This window comes from Oncorhynchus kisutch, unplaced genomic scaffold (assembly GCF_002021735.2).
Source record: "Oncorhynchus kisutch isolate 150728-3 unplaced genomic scaffold, Okis_V2 scaffold1813, whole genome shotgun sequence".
Taxonomy (NCBI): domain Eukaryota; kingdom Metazoa; phylum Chordata; class Actinopteri; order Salmoniformes; family Salmonidae; genus Oncorhynchus; species Oncorhynchus kisutch.
This window is the reverse complement of record NW_022263758.1, coordinates 33,828-39,374: the sequence shown is the minus strand read 5'-3', so window position 1 is coordinate 39,374 and position 5,547 is coordinate 33,828. Positions and strand designations below refer to the sequence as shown.

General features: G+C 40.9%; 1 long non-coding RNA gene across 1 annotated transcript; it reads right to left on the bottom strand.

Annotated features, from left to right (window-relative positions):
- Positions 1–258: 258 nt before the first annotated feature.
- On the bottom strand, positions 259–2,767 carry LOC116368066 (uncharacterized). Its single transcript, XR_004208472.1, has 3 exons — positions 2,723–2,767; positions 671–829; positions 259–438 (listed from the first exon to the last, which is right to left on the bottom strand). It is a non-coding gene; the product is annotated as an uncharacterized LOC116368066 (long non-coding RNA).
- Between the last annotated feature and the right edge of the window lie 2,780 nt (positions 2,768–5,547).

Genomic DNA, 5,547 nt, shown 5'->3' with positions numbered 1-5,547 from the left:
AACTGAGACAGGCGCGAATCAGACAGGTGTCCATGTGCACCATGAAGAAAAAAAAACTTTTGCGACTGCTCGACTTAAGAAATCCCAGTCAACCAACAGCCTATTGACCAAACTGTCGACCAAATGGGGTCAGCCCTAGATTTACTATTAGGAGATAAAAGGGTATTGCATGGGCAATTTACCTTCCTCAGAGCAACATGCTATAGGGGCAGGTTATAGATATGAAAGATATCACAAATATCCACATCTCTGCTCAATCTATTCCCTTACCTTGACTTTATTTCTCTTCACGGCATCCTGCTCCATCTGAGGCAGGGGATTCTTCTTCACCTTATCCTCATCTTCATCACTCTGATTATCAACAAAATCTCTCTCGGCTGCATCAGTATCAGTGCTCTGTTCAACTGTGGACCTGTTGGCACTGGTCCTCCTCTTGGTCTAAAAAGACAATACAGTCAATGACATACTGTATGTTGCCGTTGCTATACAGGCCTTTGAGAAGAGCTACAGTAAACAATTGGTGATTGAATATTAAGAGATGGAAGTCTGTTGTAAGGACAATTTACCCTCCAACCTCACAACAACATGTTATATGGCATATTGGACAGGTTTAAAGTGTGGACATGTAAGACCCCAGATTTCCCTTTCTCTCCTCAGTCTATTCTCTCACCTTAACTTTTCTCCTTGTCACAGCCTTCAGCTCGATCTGAGGCAGGGGATCCTTCACTTCACTATCTTCTGGATAGTTTAAACCCAGGATATCATTCTTCATTTTCTGGACTTGACCTTCCAAACTTTGATGATCATGTGGATCCTCTTCGTTTAAACTCTGGAAGAAAAAAGACCATTCTTTAAATGCTCATGGATATGGACAATATACCACAGCTAAGAGCTGTTCTTACACATGACACAACGCACAGTTATTATAAAATGGTTACCAACTTAATTAGGAAAGTAAAAATAAATGTTTCGTCATACCCGTGGTATATCCATACCCGTGGTATACGCTCCGATATACCACAGCTTTCAGCCAATCAGCATTCAGGACTCAAAACAACCAGTTTATAATGTCCAATATATTAAAAAAATTTACAGGACAGGTTTTCGCTATAAATACACATAGATCCTACTGCCTGATATCAAGATTCATAATTAATGCGTTATGGAGTCACTTATTATTATTATTATTATTATATTTTCGGTAGAATTATGATAAATAGCCTACTGCTGTTATCTTTGCAAGGATCATATTTCAAATCAAATCCATTTATATATCCCTTCGTACATCAGCTGATATCTCAGAGTGCTGTACAGAAACCCAGCCTAAAACCCCAAGCAGCAAGCAATGCAGGTGTAGAAGCACGGTTTGATGTATAGGTTATTATAATGCATGCATTTTTTTAAACAATATTAAAAATGATAATATTAGCGCCACATTAACGTTAGCCCACACCGCCACCCAGCTGCCACTACTTGCGGCACCCCTACTGTCATGTCCTGTAAACCCTGTGGTTCCTGCTGCAGCATAAAAAAAGACGGTGCAGCGGTTCCTGCACCACTGCATGGGGCTTCTCTGTTAGCAATTCATAGGCTTACCTTATTATCCTCCATGGTTAAAGTCTATGGCTGGAGCCTATGTTCCCATCATGTAAAACTTTACCAAGTGATTACCAAAGAGAGAAACTATCGCATTATATACGGTAACTCAGCCAACGTCATAATGTGAATGCACTTTTACGTAATAAAACAACTTCAGGGATGATCTGTCAATCAATGCAATCAGCGACGCAATACTGGATCCCCATACCACTAAAAAGACCACTCGAAACAATAAATACTGGTGTATTAGCTACGTTTCTGTTTTTTTGTACAATAATGTGATGAGACAACAAATAAATAAGTAAACAACAGCCGACACCAATGATGAGCAATACATAACATTGTAAATAAGAATGTGTTCTTAACTGACTTGCCTCGTTAAATAAGGTTAAATCATTTAATAAAATAAAAATAACAAATCAAATGCAGTAATTTGAGATGAACGCTTGACGGCGACTACAAACCAGTTTTGAATAAACGAGGACAGAAGCATTACATGTGTTGTTGGGTCAGAGGCGAAGGGTCAAAGTTGAAATGAGAAAAGATGGTGGCCCACGCAGAAATACACGTGGTTCACCATGGTGGCAGCAAAATAAACTTCAGAGATAGTTATTACAAATTACATGAGCTAAACGTGAATTAACAAGTATGGAATGGATGCAAACTGTAGCCCTGGCTAGCTACTGTGGATAGCACGTTAGCTAACGTTTACTGTATAGCTACAACAAGTATTCTAATCTTGAGAGAAACTCTTGTTGTCTGTGGTCCTGTAGCTCAGTTGGTACAGCATGGCGCTTGCAACGCAAGAATAATGGGTTCGATTCCTGGGAGCACCCATACATAAAATGTTTATGTGCATGGCCATTGCTTCGTCCCACAACAAACTATTGTTTATACAGACGACTCGTTGCAGAAGCTTCTGTACGTGTAGCCTTGCGTCCTTGATCAACCAACTCAAACGAAAATAACGTCTCCACTTAACAACGCCATATTCAGTATCTCTAGGAACAATACTTTGCGGGACGAAGCAAGCATGATCGTCGCTTTGGGTCAAAGTTATTGCTAAATGGCTTATACAGGGAGGCTGAAGAAATTCGGCTTGTCACCAAAAACGGTCACAAACCTTTACAGATGCACAATCGAGAGCATCCTGTCAGGCTGTATCACCGCCTGGTACAGCAACTCCACAACGTATCACCGGGGAAAAACGACCTGCCCTCCAGGACACTTACACCACCCGATGTCACAGGAAGGCAAAAAAGACCATCAAGGACAACAACCACCCGAGCCACTGCCTGTTCACCCTGCTGTCATCCAGAAGGCGAGGTCAGTACAGGTGCATCAAAGCTGGGACCGAGAGACTGAAAAACAGCTTCTATCTCAAGGCCATCAGACTGTTAACCAGCCATCACTAACATTGAGTGGCTGCTGCCAACATACTGACTCCATCTATAGCCACTTTAATCATTACAAATATGATGTAATAAATGTGTCACTTATATTATATATATATTATAAATGTATATGTACATATTCCTATTCATTCCTTTACACTTGTGTGTGTATAAGGTAGTTGTGAAATTGTTAGATTACTTGTTCGATATTACTGCACGGTCGGAACTAGAAGCACAAGCATTTACACTCGCAATAACATCTGCTAACCATGTGTATGTGATTTGATTGAATGTTTTCCCCATAAAACCTACCACTGCTTTGATTTCTAATTTGATCATTATTGGTTTATGCTGTGTTAAAATTTGTGTTTAAGCAATAAACAAATTTAAAAAAGAAACTCCTGGTTGTAAACTGATTGCAGTAGCTATGTTTTTGGTATCGCTCATGTCATACTGCGTGTCATTCCTCAACTGTCTGGATTTTACATTCATTTTGGATCTCCACCAAACTGACACACTAAATTAACTAACTGTTTATAACTATGCTATAATCCCACTGAAACATGAACAAGCCTCATTCAGATGATTTTATATGGTCCTTTACACACCAGCTCCGTGGGAAAATTGGATCCTGGCCAAAGGCACAAGTTCATTCAACAGGTGTGAGACATCGAGGATGAGTTTTTGACAATATTAATGTCAACTGCCATATGTTGATGTACATGTCCAACTGGTTTCCTCCTATTTTCAGACTACTGATACCAGACTAGTGTTTTATCACGTGGCCACAGATACTCCCCTATTCTGTCAGTGGTTCTAGATCTACAACAGACAACTGTGTGCGAATAGCATACAGTATTGAGCAACAGAGAATTAAAATTCCATTGTTATGAGAAAATCATACTTTTTTTAAGTGTCTTGTGCCATCCCAAACAAAGTACAATAAAATGAAATTGAAATGAAAGCTAAAGGGAATATGCAGTAGGGTTGATAAAGGTCAAGATAAGTTTGACTGGGACTAATGGAAGCGTAGGATGTTTGGTAACATTTGGCATCCTAAACTTGTTTACATGTGACAAAGTAGGCTACAGGACCATATAGTGCTTCTACCCAAGTGGTGGCCCATCATGTCTTTAGGAGCTACAGTCTTTTTTTTTCATTTTTTCCAACCAGGCATTAACCAAGACATATAGCTAGAATGTTATGGAGTGATATTAGTGCCAACACAAACTGAATTTCAGATTCAACATCATATCGCTCCATAGACTCTAGTGTGCCTGGTTTGGCCAAAGATTACTACACATTGTGGCCCTCCAGGAAAAATACCAAACTCTCTTTGAAGTCTCTGACTTCCTCCCTATAGGCTGTCTCATCGTCGTTGGTGATCAGGCCCTACCACAGTTGTGTCATTGGCAAACTTAATGATGGTGATGGAGCCGCAGGTAAACATGGAGTACAGGAAGGGCCTAAGCAGGCACCCCTGAGGGGTCCCCGTGTTGAGGGTCAGCATGGAGGATATGATGTTGCCTACCCTCACCACCTGGGACGGCCTGTCAGGAAGTCCAGGATCCAGTTACAAATTGTTGCCTACCCTCACCACCTGGGGGCGGCTCATTAGGAAATGACAGGATCCAGACGCAACTGGTTTCAAGTGGCCAAGAGAACTCATGTGATCTCCGACTGCTAGCGAGTGGACGAACTGGGAATCAGACAAGGGAACATTTACATCAATGTATGGATAGAGACTTCAGCTTTCTTATGTGTATATCCTGTCAAACGATAAACGTTGCACAAACCCCGCACTTTTAAAATGGCTCTGTTCCTATGGAAATGTGCACATGTTTAGAGAGAGTAATTGGTTACATATTTCATGTCGAACCTAGACTTTCAAATCTCTTATTCCCCAACAACTGACAATTGGGACCTCCCCCCTATCTCGGGCTCTGTAATAGTCACATTTTTACTGACGATTATCAGAATCCCACAGTTCTTAGCTTTCTAACAGTACTTAACTGGCATTCTGCCCCTGAGCAAGGGAGTTAACCCACTGTTCCCCGGGCGCCGATGACGTGAATGTCGATTAAGGCAGACCCCGCACATCTCTGATTCAGAGTGGTTGGGCTAAATGCGTAAGACACATTTTAGTTGAATACATTCCGTTGTACAACTGACTAGGTATTCCCCTTTCCCTTTCCCTAAGCATGTTTCTGTAAGGACCGAAATGTACTTTATGAGGGCAGTATACAATATTATGCATCGTTTATAAAATGCCACCAGAGGGCGTCAGAGTTGAACAGGTTAAGAACAGCTATGGCTACAGACAAACAGGTATTCGTTGGTATAAGTACTTTAAGGAATGAGCAGCAAGGCAGCATGATTTCAACAAGCACTTCACCTGTCATTGCAATACAATTCTAACTAGGCCTCTATACAAACAGCAGTAGAGCTAAGTATAGCTTTCCCCCCCAAAAAACAAAGTTCTACGTAACAAATACCCAGTGTTTTTAATCCAAACCATGAAACAGTGTTTTTACTATGAGGAGAAAACAACCTT